The sequence below is a fragment of the Dendrobates tinctorius genome, unplaced genomic scaffold (assembly GCF_039654945.1).
Source record: "Dendrobates tinctorius isolate UK_male_01 unplaced genomic scaffold, ASM3965494v1 ptg000079l, whole genome shotgun sequence".
NCBI lineage: Eukaryota > Metazoa > Chordata > Amphibia > Anura > Dendrobatidae > Dendrobates > Dendrobates tinctorius.
The window spans coordinates 28,568,731-28,588,459 of record NW_027361747.1 but is presented as its reverse complement, the minus strand read 5'-3'; the positions used below and the strand labels follow the sequence as shown (position 1 = coordinate 28,588,459).

Here is a 19,729-nt window from a genome sequence, read left to right as displayed (position 1 = left end):
GTGATCAGTTAATTAAAAAAAAAAAATGGGGTAATGCTGTCAGAAGTGCTGGCAGGGGTCACCAACCATTCTAGGTTGAATGTGACTGTTCTCATCTGAAAGTGGCAGCAGCTGACTTAAGATTGAGAGCCTTTTTTGCCAGAGCACTTACAGCCGCGCCAGGAGGTGCAGGAGTGGCGGTCTCGCTCAGATGAGAGGAGCCAGACGTGCCATAACTACAGTGGAAGCCGCTTGGACAGCGTACGGGAGGATCGTCATGGTGTTAACAAGGAGGGGTCCACAGTCCCGATGGGAGTCATGTGTACAGACCAGTCAGCCTCCAGATCCGGTACCCGTCTTGTGAAGCGTCCGAGTGGTGAGTGAGCTTCGAGAAAGTCCAGTACGATAATGTCTGTTTTCTTTCTCTCTCTTGTCTCCTCTCTCCCCTCTTTTTACATACATTGGTGGGGTAGAGCATTGGAGGTCCCTAAAAAGGGGATAAATTAAATGCTAGGAATAGGGGAATGTTCCTTATGTAAAAAAAAAAAAAGCGAAAAGTCCCTTAGGAATAAGGGGTTGTGTCAGACCTGTACTGTTAGAACAGTAGAGGAAGAGACACCCGCTCTGCTGAGAGCTGGAGATCCCTGATTGTCAGAAGTCTACAATCAGGAAGGTCTTTGCAGTCAGCAAACATGGATAGCAAAGCAACGGATGGACCAGCCCCTCATTGATCTCTCAGGAAGACCATAGGAGAGCTCTGTTAAATCTCGCTACTGAGAAAGTAGCTCAGATGGAAAAGATACGTTCCTAGTAGAGGATACAGTACGGACAAGCTTATTAAAGCAGTCCGACCTACCATGGGGCTGGTAGATGCGAAAGCCAAGAACTCGTGTTCGACAAGCTTGCTATAAGGAAAACGTAGAGCCTTCCCTATTAACTAACAGTTGCAAGGACTCATTAAGGCCGGTTTCACATTAGCGCTTTTTCAGCGCGCGCACGGCCGGGGGTAGCTCCGCCCCCGAGCCGGCTCTCTGCCCGGCGTGCCCGCCCCTTGCCTGTAGCGCCGCCTCCTAGCGGACGGCGGCGCCTGCGATCGGCGCACCCTATCTTTAGCATAGGGTGCGCCGATCGTGCGCAGGTCGTGCGCTAGTTGCGCTTTGACCTGCGCTGCGCACTTATGACGGTGCGCCGTGCGCGCCAAAATCCGAAAAGTTCGATTTTGGCGCGCACGGCGCACCGTCAAAAGTGCGCAGCGCAGGTCAAAGCGCAACTAGCGCACGGCCTGCGCACGATCGGCGCACCCTATGCTAAAGATAGGGTGCGCCGATCGCAGGCGCCGCTGTCCGCTAGGAGGCGGCGCTACAAGGAAGGGGCGGGCACGCCGGGCAGAGAGCCGGCTCGGGGGCGGAGCTACCCCCGGCCGTGCGCGCGCTGAAAATGCGCTAATGTGAAACCGGCCTAAAAGGGAATGGGAAAAACCAGTGAGGAAGTCCCAGATAATCAATTCCCTGTAAAGGAAGTACCCTTTTGAGGAAGAGACAGCCTCATCCTGGGAGAGGCTTCAAAATTGACGTAGCAATCTCAAAGGTTGCCAGAAAGTCCTTTCTGCTCCTTAAGGATTTAGGTTCCCTGAAAGAACCTCTAACAGAAAGACAGATAATTGTCTTAAAACAGCCTGGGTGCCCTCAGCTGAAACACTTAGATCGGCCATCGCGGCCACTGGTGTGGTTAGATCCCTTAAGAACCTGGAGGATCAGCTAGAGCAAAGAATCCTCAGGGAGACTATCCTAGAGGCAACACCGGCCATAAGAGCAGCGGCAGTATTCCGAGCTGAGACTTGAGCAGGATTCAGCAAGGGTAGCAGGAAAATTAGCAGCTTTGGCTAATGTGCGACGCCGTGCAGGATGGCTTAAATGCTGGCCTGGGGGGACACAGGCAAAGAGGTAACTCTGCTCTTTAACGTGTGAGGGAAATTTCCTATTTTGTTCAGACATTGAATGACGTATTAGGGAAAACCGACAACAAAAAGAAAATTTTCCCAAAAAAACAGCCATTTTCAGGAGACGGCAATATAAGGATTGAGACAGAAACAACTCTGACAAACGATCCAAAGGTGGGAGAGGCTTTTACTTTAGCATGCCCTCTAAAGACACCAAAAAACCCTTCCAGTGATGGGCCTTCTCTGGTGCACTTCCTTCCAGCTTGGGAGAGGTTCTCGTTCAGCACCTGGATCCGGAAAATTGTGGGATCAGGTCTGGAGTTAAGGTTCCACCACTGGCTTCCACGAGGGCATAGGCAGTCCTCTCAAAGATTGTCTGGAAGGGGAAGCAACCTCACTCCTAGACAAACATGTCTTGGAAGAATTTTCAATAGGATAGTTTTACTCCCCCTAGTTTAAAAAAAAAACAAAAAACTCCCCAGATAGATTCCTGGAGGACAATCATAATTCTGGAAAGACCTCAATAGGTATCTGATAATCCCGTCTTCCAAGATGGAGACGATAAGGCCAGCAGTAGAACTCCTCCTTCCTCAAATGTTATATAACAATTCGGAGACCTCAAGAACACTTATCACCAGATCCGGCAATAAGGCCATATATGTCTCAGAGTGACAGTCCAGATGGGTCTGAGTAGCGTCACTTCCAATACAGGGCCCTGCCCTGTGGAGTAGTGATAGCCCTCAAGTTTTTCACAAGGCTAATCGCAAAAATCATAGCGCACCTCAGAGGGAAAGATACTCTGGTGATACCCTATCGGGACAACTTCTTGATAGTGGGAAGAGATCTCCCTTACTGTCAAGATCAAGTCAGAATAGCGATGAAAACAATATAGACGCTAGGATGGCAGCTGGACCTAGAAGAAGAAGGAAAAAAAAAAAAACTAGAACCAGCAATGATCTAGAAATTCTTGAGGTTAACAGTGCACTCGGTGGAGCAGGAGTATCCACCTCCCAGAGGAAGACAAGGGAGATAAAAAAAAAAAAGCAGAAATAGTTCTGAGAAGGACCATGTTGATGTTGGGGTCCCTCACCTCTGACATACCAGCAGTGAAACGGGCCTAGTTCCACACAAGGGATCGGTAAGGGTGTGTGATACAGAACAACCGGGAACTTCAGGGATGGTTAGAGCAAAAGCTCACCCTCCTGGACTCTGTACTCCAGTCACTCAGGTGGTGGTTACAGATAGTCCTCTCAGAGAGGAGTACCCTGCGCGCGCGCACACACACACACACACACACACACACACACACACACACACACACACACACTCACACACTGCCTCCAAGGTGGCTCCAGGATCCCTGGGCACAGGAGGAAAGAAATCTATCCTCAAACAATTGAGAACTAACAATCGAAAAAACGTCAGAGGAGTTGTTACCACACTTAAAGAGGATCCCACGTGAGAGTCCTATCAGACAACCAAGCGGTGGTTGCATATGTAAAACACCAGGGAGACACCCGTTCTCTATGCTTGATACAGATAGTCACCGGCCCTTTTTAGGCTGAAGTTGACTGCTATTGTCAAAGGGCCTCCACTAAGCAGCTTGAGGCCAGACCATGACTCTGGCAGAACACCAGTCCCCCTCATTACCGGCCCTGCATATCCAAAGTAGAGACAACCTGAAGGCAGACTGAGCAGGAACCACTTGAGGCAAGGAGAATGGTACTTAAAAGAATCCATTTCTCAATGGATAGTGCACATTTGGGAAAACCAAGTATAGATCTCTCCGCCTCAAAAAAGCCAACAGGAAGGTTCAGAAATTCTGCGCCCTAAGTCCATTAGACAGACCATGGACAGTAGACACCTTCAGGATAAAATGGACATCGGGTCTCCTGTACGCCTTCCCTCCAATATGCCTCATACCAGTGGTTTTGAGGAAGATCAGGGAGGTCAGAGCCAGAGTGTTCATAATAGATCCCTTTTTGTCCAAAAAGAGTGATATCAGTGACAGAGGTCTAGGACCTTCCAACACAGCGTCCCTTCAATCACCCTCAGAGATCCAGGCTGCAGTTGGCAACCTGAAATTTAAAAGGTCACTACTAGAGACAAAGGGATTGTCAGAAGCGTTAATATCCACCTTACTCAGTAGCAGAAAACCAGTGACTACAAAAAATTTTAGGAGGATATGTAAAAAATTCTTATCCCCTCAGACCCCATACGGAAAGGGAAAGTCCCGATAGTGGCAATACTGGAATTTCTGCAGAAAGGTTTAGGATTGGGTTTAGCTGTCAGTACCCTCAAAGTACTTGTCTCATCCCTGGCAGCCTTATTCAACTGCGACCAGGCAAACAATAGGTGGGTGACCATGTTTGTCCAGGCCTGTACTAAAGCTGACTCTGTCACGTCCTCTACTCCTCCTCCTTTGGATGTAAATTTACTCCTGTCATCTCTGACAGTCTGTTTAAACCATCAAAAACATAACATTAGGTAAGGATTCTAACATTAAACAGCCTTATTAATGGCGCGCACATCGGCCAGTAAGTTGAGCATTTACTCGCACAATAAGACCCTCCCTACACTCAGGCCATAGACGATAGAGTTGTGTTAAAATTAGATCCAGCATACCTTCCCAAGGTGATCTAAAAATATCATAGGGCTCAGGAGATAATCTTATCTCTTTTGTCCTGATCCTAACTACCAGAAGGAGGAGAGGCTTCATTGCCTAGATATGAGATGTCTCCTGCAGTATCTAGAGGTAAAGGTACTGTCACACTTAGCGATATCGCTAGCAATATCGCTATAACTTGTGACGTTATAGCGATAATGCTAGCGACATCGCTGTGTCTGATACTTACCTACGACCTGCTCCCCCCGCTGGTTATCGCTGATCGCGCGAGAGCGTCCTGGACTGTTTCTCGTCGTCAGCTTCCTGCGGCACTTCCTGTGGAGAGACTAGCGTGGAGCCGGGCGGGAGGACGCAGGATCGCCTAGTGTGACAGGTAAGTAGCGACCCCCGTCCCCAGCGATGTCGCTGGTGAGATCTGCCTGTGTGTCAGTTCACTAGCGACCAATTAGCGATGCACCAGCGATCCTGACCGCGTCATATCGCTGGTCGGGATTGCTGGTGCATCGCTAAGTGTGACAGTACCTTAACGAGACCTTGGAGAAAGCAGAGGTCCTTAATTGTCTCATTCCAAGGGGCAAGGAAGAGCCTTAAAAGCCTCTAAACAGACTATAGCTAGAGGAGTGAAAATGGCTGTTATGCTAACATATAGCAGTGTAGGCAGGGCTATTCCAGAAGGTATAAAGTCCACTCCACGAGGGCCTTGATGACTCCCTGGACGGAGAGAGCAGACGCTCCCATAGACCAAACCTGTGAGGTGGCCTCTTGGTCCGCTCCGGCATTATAGGTTAGACCTATTTGCTACCTCTGATCTCACATTCGGGAGAAGAGTGTTACGTGCAGTGATCCCTCCCTAAGAGAATACAAATCTCTGTAACTCTCTCGTGGTGCCGTCATGTAGAATGGAAAAACACGGGTATTACATACCTGGTAATGTGTTTTTTCATGAGACATGACGGCACCCTTATATTCCCTCCCTATTGATCACATCATTAGTTGGGTGCATTATTAGCATTATACACTCCCTTGGGTGTCAGAAATTTAGTAGTGTAAAGGATGTATTATTTATATGTACACTAACCTGCGGAGTTCCTCTCGTGCTCTGTAAGACAACTGATGCAGAGAGAGGAGCCGCCCCTTTTATCTTGAAGGTTTCCTGTCCTCATTGGGTGGATCCCCTCTCTCGTGGTGCCGTCATGTCTCATGAAAAAACACATTACCAGTTATGTAATACCCGTGTTTTTTTTATCTGGGTCTTCTAACACTGTACAGTTGCAAGCCACAATCTTTGTTGATTTGGTTGTATTCTTACAAGTGGTTCCTGCACTTTGACAACCTGGTCTCATTTAGATAATGTGGTAGATCTTCTGCTAATTGCTCCATATAGAAATTGTCTTGCCCGTGAAAAATTACTGCAAATTACCAAGCACTATGTATCGTCCTTCTGTCTAATTTACTATCCACTCCCTGTTATAAAGTGTAATCTGTCTTTAGCAGAGATGGATTTTAAAGGCATTGTCTCATGAAAAAAGTACATTTCAATTAATATATTTTGGAATAAGTTTCACAATTGAATGTGTTAAAGACTTGTTCTTGTGCTGAGATAATGTTATAAATGTGCCCCCTGCTGCATTTGACCATGCAGGAGCTCCTACTACAGAACCTCTCTTCCCTTGACTTCAAAGACCTTTCCTTCTCTTGGATCTCCTTATACCGTTCTAACTGCACATTTAATGTCTACCACTCCCATACTTCTCGGTTGCTGTCCCTTAAGGCTCTGTCCTAGGACTCCTACTCTTTTCTTTTGAATACCTTTGGCCTGGAACAACTCAAGTCCCCATGACTTCCAGCACCATCGATACACTGATGATTCTCATCAACCCCACTGGCTCATACGTCACCTGTCCAGAAATCCAGGGTATCAGTCATATTATCCTTTTCCTCTCACTTCCTAAAGCTCAATGTCGACAAAGCTGAACTAATACGCTTTCCTCCATCCCACTTAATTCCTTTGCACAATTTGACTATAGCTATAAATGACATCACGCTTTCCCCTGTACAGGAAGTTCGCTACTTCAGAGTAACCCTCGACTCTACCTTGTCCTTCAAACCACAAAACCAAGCTCTTACCATCTCCAAGTTAACTGTTCCTGAAGCCATCCTATTCTCAGCCCTGAATCTACTAAAATGCATATGCATGTCCTCATAATCTCCTGCCCCGACTACTTCAATATTCTCCTGGTTGGCCTTCCACCTCTCAAATCCATTCTTACCTCTGCTACCTAACTAATCCACCTCTCTCCTCGGCTTCTCCCCTGAGCAAATCCCTTCTTTAGCTTCCAATTCCCCAATGTATCCAGTTCAAACTACTAAAATTGACCTACAAAGCCTTCAATAATATCCTCCATATATCTCCAACCTAAACTCTCGATATTTGACCACACGTTACCTCTGGTCCTTCCAGTGACTCCCTTCTCTTCTCCACTTTCATATGTTCCTCACCCAAATTCCACCAATCCCCCATCCTCTGAAATTCTGTGCCTCAACATGTCCGATTATCCACCATATTTGGAACTTTCAGACGGAACTTGAAAACCCATCTCCTAAAGAAAGCTTCCAGCCTACAATGATAGAAAGAGCTATTCAAATTGCAGAGGACCAAAAAGTAATGTGAACATATAAACCCTCTGAAAACAATATACAGTACTTTATTATGCCTAATTAATAAAAACCATTTCCAATGTGGTGTAAAAACACCATATTTTATGTGGTGTGAAAATAGCAGATAATCCAATGAGGACCACCATAAAAATTTCCAGAAAGAATTTTTGGGTATTTGTTTTTTACGGTGGTCCTCATTGGATTATCTGCTATTTTCACACCACATAAAATATGGTGTTTTTAATTGGGCATAATAAAGTATATTGTTTTTAAAGCATTTATATGTTCACATTAGTCTACAATGACCCTCGCCACCACCGGACTCTGCCACTGCCTCAATCCCATTTATCTTGTAGACTGTAAAGGTCCCGTTACATTTTAGTGATGCACCAGCGATCCCGACAACGATATGACCTGGTCAGGATCGCTGGTGCATCGCTAAATGGTCGCTAGTAAGCTGCCAAACGGGCAGATCTCACCAGCGATGCAGAAGCGGTCGTCACTTACCTGTCACACGCAGCGAGGGTGACGTCTTCCTCACGCGTCCATGGAGTCGCTCATCGGCGCCTGCAGGAAGCCGACGACGAGGAATGGACCATCCCGTTCTCGCGCGATCAGCGATATCCAGCTGGGAGCCGGGTCGGAGGTAGGTGTCACATGTAGTGAGATCGCTAGCGATATCGCTGTTGCGTCACAAAATCGGTGACGCTTTAGTGATATCGCTAGCGATCTCACGATGTGTGAAGGGGGCTTAAGCCTGCAATGTCAGGGCCCTCTCCCCTCTGTACCACTCTCACTATTACCGTAGTTTGTTCACTGTGAATTATATTTGTGTTTTGGACATAACCTCGTCTCATATCCATGGATACAATGGAGCTCTAAAAATAAGTGCATATCCTGGCCAGGGGAGGTAGCAAAGGAGTACACAGACATCACAGCGTGAGATCATAGATGATTCTTTGTGTGAGGTAAAACCATTCTCTGGCTTTTTAAAAAAAAAAAAAAACAAAGAAACAAAAACAATGTTTTACCTCACAGAATCAACGGTGACCCCCCCCCCCCCCCCATGCTGTTTTGTCTTTATACTCTTTTGCTTCCTCACCTGAGCTGTGGTGTGTGCCAACCATGTCCCTGCACGGTCAGACACGGCCATTTACACGGTACACAGTAGGGTGCATTTGTGATTATCTCACCACAGGAACATTTTTTTTTTTTTTTTACTTTTATTTGTGGAACTTATTTTTCTTCCAGGATTGCTTGATTTTAAAATGTATTTGGTTTTGTGTGACAATCCATTTAAAGAAGTGGGGACTCTGCTTTCTTGTCAAACAGCATACAGCAATAATAGAGGAGTAAGACTTAAAGGGGCGGTCCACTTATAGTAAAGCATGTTATTTTATGGACTTTACAAACTCATAAAGTACTCTTCCTCCCGAGGTCCAGCGCCATCTCCCTACCGCTGCTGTGGTCCCGTTGTGGCGAGGGCTGTGAGATGTCAACAGTGCGTGTCCCTCCCTGCTGTAGACAGCACGCGCATGGAGCTCAGCGAGTGGCTAGAGAGATGACACCTGCTGTTGACTTGTCGACGCTCCTGAACTCAGGGAGAGCGTGTATTTGAGTTTATTTTATGTACTTTTTTGTGGTCTACTTTACTGAAAGGGGGCATCCCCTTTATGTTTTGGGCAGCCCAGCCATTTGACAGTGGCAGGAGCAGTGTATGCTGGGAAATTTGAGAAAAGGGAGTTTCACCACCTATAAAGCTGGCGGACTTCTAATGAGGGTCCACACACTGCCAATAATTGGGACAGGTCCTGGATGTATTTGTGTTGTTATTCAGGAGGTGGGTGTTAAGATCCTACTTTACATCAGGTTCTTAGGGAAAGGAGAGACCCTTTTTAATTCCTAATTTTGTCATTTGTGATCTGCGACCCACCCACAAAAAATTAATAAAAAATTAATTAAATTCAATATGATGCTAGTTAGGTGTCATGTTCTGTGCATATTTGTATGAGACGCAATCGGACCCAAAGTATCCACAGACCTGGAGTGACCGATCACACACATGCCAAATATGTCATTATTTATGATTAGCGCGGATATCATTAGGGCTATGGGATATTTGGGCTTTACTCTAGCATTTCCATTATTATTGTTTTTCTTAGACCCCAGATGAGATGAGAACTAATCAATTGGCTACAATGTAGCAGTCAATACTGTAGAAAAATGAACAAACACCTAAAAATGCATATACAGTACGTTTTAATATATTTTTATTTTCTGTCGTATTAATATGCAACAAGGATTGAAAAAACGAGTAACCCTAGTTAGTCATTAAAGCGTAAAGCTTCATTAATCTGGTTTTACATCGCCTGTTTATTGCCATGTAATGGCCTGCAGCTGTAATTACACAACATCATGGTGGCCCCACCTCATACTCCTGGCACCGTTCAAGCAATTGCCATAGGCTTTACACCGAAAGGGAATGTGTCATTTAAAAAAAAAAAAATTTCAACAGTTGATAAAAATGTAAAAATAAAAAGTTGTAGGGTTATAATATATATTATTTATAAAACAAACTATACTATAAAATATTATTAAAGTGATATATTCAACTTTTAAAACAACAGGAAGTGGCTGCTGACATTTACCAAAGTGAGAAGAGGAATATTGCAGTACATAATAATAATCTTTATTTTTATATAGCGCTAATATATTCCACAGCGCTTTACAGTTTTCATGTGTGCAGGACCTGCTTGCATGTGTTTGATGTCAGGTTTCCCCCTTCCTTTCTGGGAGTTTGCTAAAGGATAAAGCAAAATTAGGTTTTGGAGTACAGTACATTTTGTTAGTGACTGCAATACGTGGACAGTGACACAGAGTACTGCTGGCAGCGCCAATGCTGTTAGTAGAAGCTTTGCTTCTCACTGTTCTTTTTACAGAAATCTGATGAGAGCAGTCATAACATTGTGGCTGCAGTGTTCAGATTACAGTAATTACACAGTTCAGTATCACATATGATAGGATTAAATCAGCAGCTCCGCAGACAGTTGGGGTATGTGCACACGCTGCAGATTCCGCTGCGTTTCCGCAGCGGTATTGGCCGCTGCGGACCCGCAGCAGCTTTATCTGCGGTGTACAGTACCATTCAAATGAATGGTGCAAAAAAACCCCTGTGTAGACGTTGCGGAAAAATCCGCGCGGATTTGCTGCGGTTTTGAAACCGCAGAAAGAATTGACCTGTCAATTCTTTCTGCAGAATCCGCAGCGGGTTCCTATCTCCACCATTGTGGAGATGGTGAATCCGCAGGACCAAACCGCAGGCAAAACCGCTGATAATCCGCAGGTCTTTTGACCTGCGGATTATCTGCGGTTTTTGCAAAATCTGTGCGGATTCCGCAGCGTCTGCACACACCCTTATAGTGATCTGAGCGGAGCCATTGTGTCATTACAACACTTAGATCACAGTAATAATGAGTGAGGGCTCACCAGGTATAGCCACTAGGGCTATGGTGGTGTTTTTTTTCCAGTGATCTGTAGGATCTGATGAGCGCCAAACGCCCATTTTTGTGAACTGAGCACTGCAGTGACATGACTGCTCTGCTGAGATCACCGCAATTACAGGTCACATAGGGAAATTGTACCCTACAATAAAATGGTGCTCCCAGGTGGTGTCCAGTTCACAGCTGATCAGCCACAGTATAGGAGATGGGGTTGGACAGCAACTACAGTCTCCTATGGCCTACGGAGGCCATATTTGTGATATGCAAGTGTCATGCTCGTATACTTACAAATAAAATTGCTGCCCCCCCCCGTTGCTAATTTAAAGAGTTTAAAAAAATTAAAATACAGTTTAATTTTATACATAAACTTTTAAGAGTCCACACATTTAAAAAAAAGGGCCACATTTCCTTTAACATACAGATAAGAATAATGATTGGTAGAGTGTGATCCACTTGATGGCACTGGGTGAATGGAAATCTCCAGGTTCTTCTCTTTTGGCTTTGTTCACATTGAGCTTTAGGAAGTGAGAGAAGGATGTGGAGCCTTGTTGTTCTTTCTCCTATATATTACGTACCCTTGTTTTATACAGTGGTTGTTTTGTAAAGAAATGCACAGGTAATGTTTCCATGATGATCGCACATACTGTACTCTTCTATTCTAAGCAGTTGCCAGCTCGTAGGGCTGGGTGATATGCCTTTAGCCGCTGATTTTTCTAAACTTTGGTGATCTTAACATACTAGAATACAAAAGTATTGCTGTCTTAATCATGGAATTAATGTTCTTCATTCCCGTTGCCCCAGGTGTATACAGTATAGCCCCTCAACATGCAGTCTAGTGAGAGAACAGCTTGTTCTTTAGCCAATGTTTGTTAGGCTCTCACTGAATTTGATCATGGTCTTGGAATAGAACGTCACTATTGTAACAAGTCAGTTCATGACATTTCTTCCCTCTTATTTATTCCACCATTTCTATGGGCGGTGTTATTGAAAAGTGGAGTTATTGAGAACCACTGCAACTCGGCCACACAGTGGCAGACCATGTGAACTTACAGCGGGGACGTCAGGTGCTGGAAAGTATAGAGCATAAGTTACTGACTCAACAACTGCAGAGCCCAAACCTCCTCTGTAGGGATGAGCGAATAGCTTTGGATAACTCCTTATCTGAGTAGCTATAGCGCTTATTGAATACCTGTATCGGGAACATGGATATTTGGAGCGCTCCCATTAATCAGCTGGTCGTCGCCACAGCTGCATGTGTCACGGCTGTGTGACAGTCACAACACATGCATGGAGAGCGTGTTTGTTGTGGCTTCACACAGCCGTGACACATGCAGCTGTGGCGATGACCAGCTGATTATCGCGAGCGCTCCAGGTATCTGGGTTCCCGATACAGCTATTCAATAAGCGCTATAGCTACTCAGATAAGGAATTATCCAAAGCGATTTGCTCATCCCTACTTCTCTAGCATTAACATCAGCACAAAACTGTGCCCCAAGAACTTCATGTCATGGGTTTATATGGCAGAGTAGCTCCTTTCATGCCTTGCATCACCAAGCACAATGCCAACCATAGGATGTAGTGGTATAAAGCTCACCATCATGAATTCTGGAGCAGTGGAAGAGTGATCTGTGGAGCGAGGGATTATGCTCCTCTAAGGGCTCGCTCACACGCGAGAGCTGCCAATTCGGCATGAGAAAATAATTGCATCATGCTACGAGACGCCTCACACCCCCCATAGACTTGTATGAGTGCGTGTGAGCAATCAGACTGCACTCGGATGCCAGTAATAGGGAAGATGGAGACATTACTTTCACTGTCTCCTCTGCACCTGTGCTGTGATTCTATAATGCGAGTGGATCGGAGCACTGACACTCGGAACACAGTTTGATCTAATAGTATTTGTGTAATCCGCATTGATTCTCTTGCATGAGAGAATAGTTACCTTGTTACCCCGGCCTAACGGATGAGTCTGGGATAGCCAATTCCAGGAGAACGTTACCTGCCTGACGGCATGTGCCACCTGTAAAGTTTGGTGTAGGAGAGATACTATTGATGATTTTCAGGGGTTGGCCTAGACGTTTAACTTTCACAGAAGGGAAATACAAACGCTTCAGCAGCTAGACTTGTTAGACCGTAGACAACCGTATGGTTCAATCCTTGTGGGTGCAGTTTTTGAAAGGCCTTTTCTTATCCAGTATGACTGTGACCTATTGCACAAAGCAAAATCCATAATGGCATGGATGGATGAGATGGTGTGGAAGTACTGCCGCTCACATTGTGAACCTCGACCCACATGGAACACCTTTTGGGATGAGCAGAAATTTGCAAAAAAAATATCGGACGAGAAGACCTGGATCACCGTATCCAGTTTTGTTCATGCCAAAGGTGTTGAATGGAGTTGAAGTCAGGGCTTTGTGTGGCCAGTGAAGTCCTCCCAACCGTGTCTATATGCCCGAGTGCACAAAGCAAGGTCCAAGAGCCTTCCCCAAGCTGAACCCATTACAATACATGGAGACACACAAGTTATGTATTAGTTATCTTTATTCCATGATTTCTACTCTTCTCCTATGCTAGCTAAGGACATGTGTAAGAAAGGGCCATAAATAGAGCACTCCTTGGCATGTTGAGACGCTCAGCTACATAACAGTGCGAAGAGTATTCCCCGCTGCCAACTTCTCTGCTGTAATCTACGTTCTCATATTCCCAAAGCAAGTGCTAAATTGCAAAGTGTCTGGATGATACTTTTCATGATGCTGAATTTTATAAAGTACAGTGTGCATACATCTGTGGTTACAATCTGGACTTCTGGCGCCTAACAGTAGTCTGGACATTGCTCTGCCATAGCGTGACACGGGATGAGAACGGGCTACTAAGCACGTCACCATCTAACAACATGTCTTTCAGCATAAAGGAAGACCATAAAGTAATATTCTGTTTTACCTGTGCGCAGTCATAGTGGTGGTCCCGGTCATGCTGTCCTAGTTTGCAAGCAAGTTCCAGGGGCATTATTGCCCTACATGCTCCAAGTTAGGAAGCCACGACGACTATGGAGATCGGGACCGCCCTGATGACTAAGTGCATAAAGAAAGAAAATTAATTAAGAGGATGATGTGTTTACTAATCTGTTACTGTTACTAGTCTGTTATTCTCCTGTGCAACATTATGGCGGCGGCAGGTGTGTTTTGGTGGGTTCCTTCATGAAGGAGCAGTCTTTTTGGTGGGTGCCTAATTAAAAATTGATTTATGACCCGGAGGCTGCCTTTGTTATGTAGCACTCTTTCATATATATTTTATCCATCAATTTTTAATTGGGGACCCGCCAGAGATCGTTGTATACATGTATGTGGATAAGTATTAGAGACAGATGTTAGATGTGACCTAGATTATAGGTATATAGATTTCACGTGTATAAAATGTATAGACACTCATAGGGCGGTGGGTCGGAGAGGGGGTGCGAGGAGTGAAAGGGTTGAATTCACGGAATGAGCAGTTTCGGGGACCCTCCTTCCTCCTTTTTAATAACCAAGCACCGCCACCTGCCATTCTTATGGACGGTGCCATTTTCTTTTTTTTTTTCTTGTCAGGCAAAGACCTTTTTATTTTTTTTTTTTGTTCTTCTTTGCCGACTGTCTGTGAAGTTGGACACTTTGCATCCCATGTTGTAGTAAGGAGGGTTCATGAGTATTTTTTTTTTTTCTTTCTCGCCACTTTACTATGATCTTGGACTACTTTTAAGTCATAGGATTCCTTGTCCGCCAGCGGGTTGTATAGTGAATTTAGCTCTTTGCTTACTGTCCCAGTTTTAGTAGGGAAAGGTCATGCGTTTCACATTTATATCGCCAGTTATTTTAATGCATGACTTGGCCTCATTGGCATGAAATGCGTCTGTATCTACTTGAGGGATCAGCTTTAGAAGATGTTGCTTTTATGCAATGATCATCCCCCATGCTGTGAGTTAAGTGGCTTGATTTTCTGTTGCTTTTCTTATGGTGAAGTTTTGGGGGTCTTCTATTAACCCCATTAGTAATATACAATGCTGATTAGAGAGCTGCCTGCAGGACATGTAATGGCTGACACACAAGGTCGTGATTCCAGCTGCACCCAGATAGTGAGGGCGGGTAATGAAATTGTGCCCCCAACCATCTCTACGATTCCAGGCCCCATGTCCCCTATTAGTGGACATAACGTGCATTACGTCAGTGCCAGCGCCAAGGACACCACTATTACTAACATTCTGATTTTACATGGGGCTGCAATGTGAGATGTATGGAATGGAAAACTTCACATATTAACATTTCTAGCATTTATTGTCAAGTATTCGGTGCTTAAACCATGAAGTAGGACATCCGTAGCCCTATAGGATGTACATTTCACCACTGATAGGACCTTTAGGAGACTCCTAATGTCTTTTGGTTCTGTGTTGCTCTGACTCCGCTCCCTCACGTGCGTGTTTTCTTGGGATCTATTTTAGGTTCTGAAAGGCTGTGCAGTTTTATATACCGTATCTTCACAGATTTGCATTGTCAGAAGGCATGCACGTCACATTATTCATGGTTCTACTATCTGGAGAATTCCTCTAGCACCGTCTGATCTGGAAATGTTGGAGAATGGCTTATGTAGCTATTCCCTAATATAGGGGGCTGCAGTGATACTATGGCTAGAATATTCCTTTCCAGCAGTGTCATTTGGGGAATGTAAGAGGACAGGTTGGTTGTTTAGGATTTCAGTTAGATTGAAGGGAACCCTATTTACAGGCTGTTTATCCCCCTCTCCCTATAGAAAGTAACATGGTAGGTTCATCTATGTGCGTATATTCTTGGGCTTGTGGATTTATTCTGCATTGGCAGCTTTAACCTTGTTTTCTGGAATAGAGGACATCCATGTTTAGTAACAAATTGCTGCATCACTTTGCTAATGAATCAGTGCACCTCAACCTCTCCAGTATATTGAGGAAGAAGCAGATTATTGTATTATACTCCTGACGTTGTCCGCATATGCAGAATGCGTCTCCATTTAAGACATCTCATGAATTGAGTTAAATACCTTGTAAAAAATCCCTGAGCTCCCCAGATTCAGCAGCTCTTTTCCGTTTGGCCCTGTATTGCGCAGATATTTACATATGTTTTTCTGTAGCTCAGTATGTGAAATCTCTGCTTGCAGACCAACTGAACTTTACTTCAGAGTCTCCCCTGAGGGTTTGTACCTTCACCCATTCTTCACAGAGACAAAAAAATCACATCCTGGAGCTTATCTATCAGTCTTGTTTTGTCAGATGCTGCCAAGCTGTGATCTGCAGTGTCTGCAAGGGAGGAGTGAAAATTCACGCCTCAAGAGAAGACATTAAAACATTGCACAATTGGACCACAAGCGGAGATTTCACATTCTTAACTCCAAAACCAACAAGTGTGATAATCTCTGCAATGGAATGACACCAATCAAAAAGGAAAGGGAATAGCAAGACTAGGGGCGCTCCAGGGATTTTTACAAGATATTTCATGTAATTTTTTTGCACAAATGACAGGTCCTCTTTAACAAAGACGGGATTTTATGCAAGCCACTTTGGGTTGGGATATTGAGATCAAAGCTGAAGACAGAACAGTACATTTGGCTCTAGCTGATGGAAAGCCCACCTACTGCTCTACTCTACGCATGACTTGTGAGATGATAGGTTATTGATGGAGCTTTTATGTAGCGTGTATTCTGTATCCTCACTTGACTGTGTTTGGAAGTACTGTTTGACATGATCACTTTGGCTAATGGATAATTCCCTAATGTCTGGCTCATTTATCTTGTTAAACTGCATTTATATTAGCAGACCTCTCTGTGACAAAATCCAGGCAGCAAAGTTTAGTGAGATCAGCCCGGACTAATGAGCTTAATTACATAGAAACACAGTCAGCGCATGAGTAGGCAGTAAAGCAATAACTATTTGTGTATGGGGCCCAGCCAAAGACTACATCTCGGCCAGTTATATTATGGCATACTGTGTCATTAACTACTTGGTTCTAGTATATAGCGATCAGCCGTTCAGTTTTGTCAATTTGTCTAACTTATAGTAGCACTCTAGAAATTTTTTTTCCTTTTGGCCATTTACAGTCAAACAATTTATTTTTTTGACAGATCAGATTTTTACAATAGCGGAGCTACCACATATGTAATTAGTATTGATATTTGTTTTTAATTTGAAGAAAAAGGGGGCTATTTGTTTTTATTTTAAAGATTAAGCTCGCAATTCCGTGCTGTCAGTTCTCACCCTCCTCTCTCACTGACTACTGTGAGAGGAGTATCATCTGGAAGTGTTTGTAATGATACACAACTCTGCACTGCTGTATCTCTGCACAGTAGCTGCAGAGATCATTACAAGCTAATGTCTCCCCAATGGAGTAGAGAAATTCTAAAAAAATAAACTGTTTACTGCAGCCACTATTCCATGACGTGGCCAGTTTGACATGCTCACATTAGTGAAAGGTACTCTGTAAGACTCCACCTATTTTTGCTCAGTCATTCTCAGAGTAGGCTTAAAATGCATTGTGTTACCAATTGGGTGCGGGCTCAGTCTTTTTGGCAACATGGATATTTCTCGCCCAAAGATTTCTTTGCCAGGCTTCTAGGGAAAAACAATTGCAATATAAATTTGAAAAACATCTTGCAATTATGAATAAAATATGCCCTTCCTGAGACAGCAGATAATGAGGATTGTAATTGAATTTGCTTCCTTATGTGAACCAGCTTGAACTTTCTCTGTAAAAGCAGTATGAGACTATAAAATCCACTTGGGCTTGGAATATGAGATTTATTACAAATGTTACATGTACTTGTGCAGTCTAGGTAACGTTGCACGAGTTTGTCTAAAAATGAGCACTGGCATATTGTCTGAACTGTTATAGGGGTTGTATGGGAATAATCTTTACTACTGTACAAGCCCCAGGAAAATGGCCTCAATACCCATTCTCCCCAACTCGAGCTCTGCCTCTCTGCCGCAGATTCCATGGTCTTCTGCCTGGAGCAATGATGCCATGACTGACTGTATCTCTATGTGCTGTAATCACTGGGCTCAGGGGATTGACCATAGAAGTCAACGAGCATCTCCAATCTTCAGATTCCTATGGGAGTTTTATAGGCATGCTCTGTGATCTGTGCAGAGGTTACTGTGCAGGGAGGGTTGAAAAGCTGGATCCCATATTGTGAATTGTGCATCCGCTGGTTGTGTATGCATGATATATTATATCATAAAGTAGCCATAGACCTCTCTACAATCAGCTCAAGGAGTTTTCATGAAATAAGGCACAGGAAAAAGTAAGAAACAAGAAATAAGGTGTGATTCATTGATGACTTTCTCCTACAGAAGTCTAAATGTAACTAGTGAACTGAACATTGTGAATTGGTGAATTACTGCTATATACAATAGACAATATGTACATTTTTGAAAATTACTATTTGTGCAGACTTTTTATGTTACACCCCCCAAATTCAGTAGCATGTAAACTATTCCGAATGTTGTATTGACATCATTATGCTCATGTACAACAGCGTTCTTGACGTTTCAAGGTCCATTTTATATATGCCGTTCCCAGCACTTTATTGTCCTTTCCTTTGTGCTCTTTTACAACTCTGTATGGAGACATCACTGTTAAAATGTTACCGTTTTTCTCAAATGCTCATTGGTCTGGGGTTTTTTGTCAATTTTGTTAAAACCATATTGGAAAATCTGCAAATAGAAATGGATTTGGTTAGGGCTACACAGTGACACTGGCCATGACACCGCTCATGCAGCTTATTGTCACGTGTCGCTGTTACATCGGTGCACAATACAAGTGAACGGGCATTGCAACCTCCTCGAGTACAGGGACTTCAGCAAGCAAGTCGGCATGTAGCCTAAAATGTCTTATGTTTGACTGCAATCCGTTTTTTTAAGCTGGAACAAAAAAGTAGTTTGTACAACTTTTGTTTTGTTGTTTTAATTTTTTTTCTGCCCCAAAATACGAGCTGGCAACCAGATACAAAGATGGCTGTCAATTATCAGTTCTCCAAATTTTTTAATGTAAAAAAAGATTACACTGAAGCTTATTGGAAACTGATAATACTTGACAAAACAGATGACCTTCGTTAACAGATCAGTTTTTAAGCACTTTGTATGCCCGGAACACTAGTTTCGTTCAGAGTTGTCTCTAATAAAACTGTCCATTGTAACACAGATGGATGCAATATGGGAACCAAACTGTGCACCCTCTTTTTTGTTTCATTTGTATTGGATCCACTTTTTGTATTTTTTTTTTTTTTCTTATGATCATACTGATATCTGGAGATGTGAACTGGGCCTAGTGCAGATAACTGGACACGTGAACAGAGCCTAGTACGGATGACAGCAGGACATGTGAACAGAGCCTAACACACTGTTATACAATTTTTACTGAGCAAAACTATTAGTTATCTATTTTTCCAGAATTTATACTTTGTACTGCCTTCACTTTTACATTATCTAGAGTGCTCAGCTGCGTTTTGCACAGTTCATTTCCACCTTTAATTATTACATCACATGTAACCTCTTCTCACTCAGATAGCCCTAGCACATTCCATCCAATCTATTTATTCTGACTGTCAGACAAGTCTGTACAAGTGAAATCCCAGATCTGCCCACGCAGGCAGAACCATGCTGCTGAAAATCGCCTATAAAATGTGGAATTAAAGACGTTTCTGGGCTCTTCCTTCAGAGGTTCCTTAACCCAATTTGGATTAAGAGGGTTATATAGCCAAAGAACTAAGTATCTCTGATGCTGAATCAGATTATATTTTATTGGCTAGGTACAATGCTAAATTTTATAAAAGTAAAAGACTATAAAAACATTAAAACCTTTTTTTGTTAAAAAAACACGTGTTTCGACCATGTAGGCCTTCATCAGGTGTAATACACATATAAAATTTTGAAAAAATGAATTACATTTATATCTCGTTCACATTCCAAAAAAAGCAAAATACATAATCAATGTTATATCTATTGTGAAGTCCTCTGTCCCTGTGCCAACCGTC

At 43.6% G+C, this 19,729-nt stretch overlaps 1 protein-coding gene across 9 annotated transcripts in view; it reads left to right on the top strand.

Moving 5' to 3' along the window:
- Window positions 1-19,729, top strand: part of MTUS1 (microtubule associated scaffold protein 1) — a 326,118-nt gene that overhangs the window by 294,807 nt on the left and 11,582 nt on the right. The gene's annotated exons all lie outside the window — the stretch shown is intronic.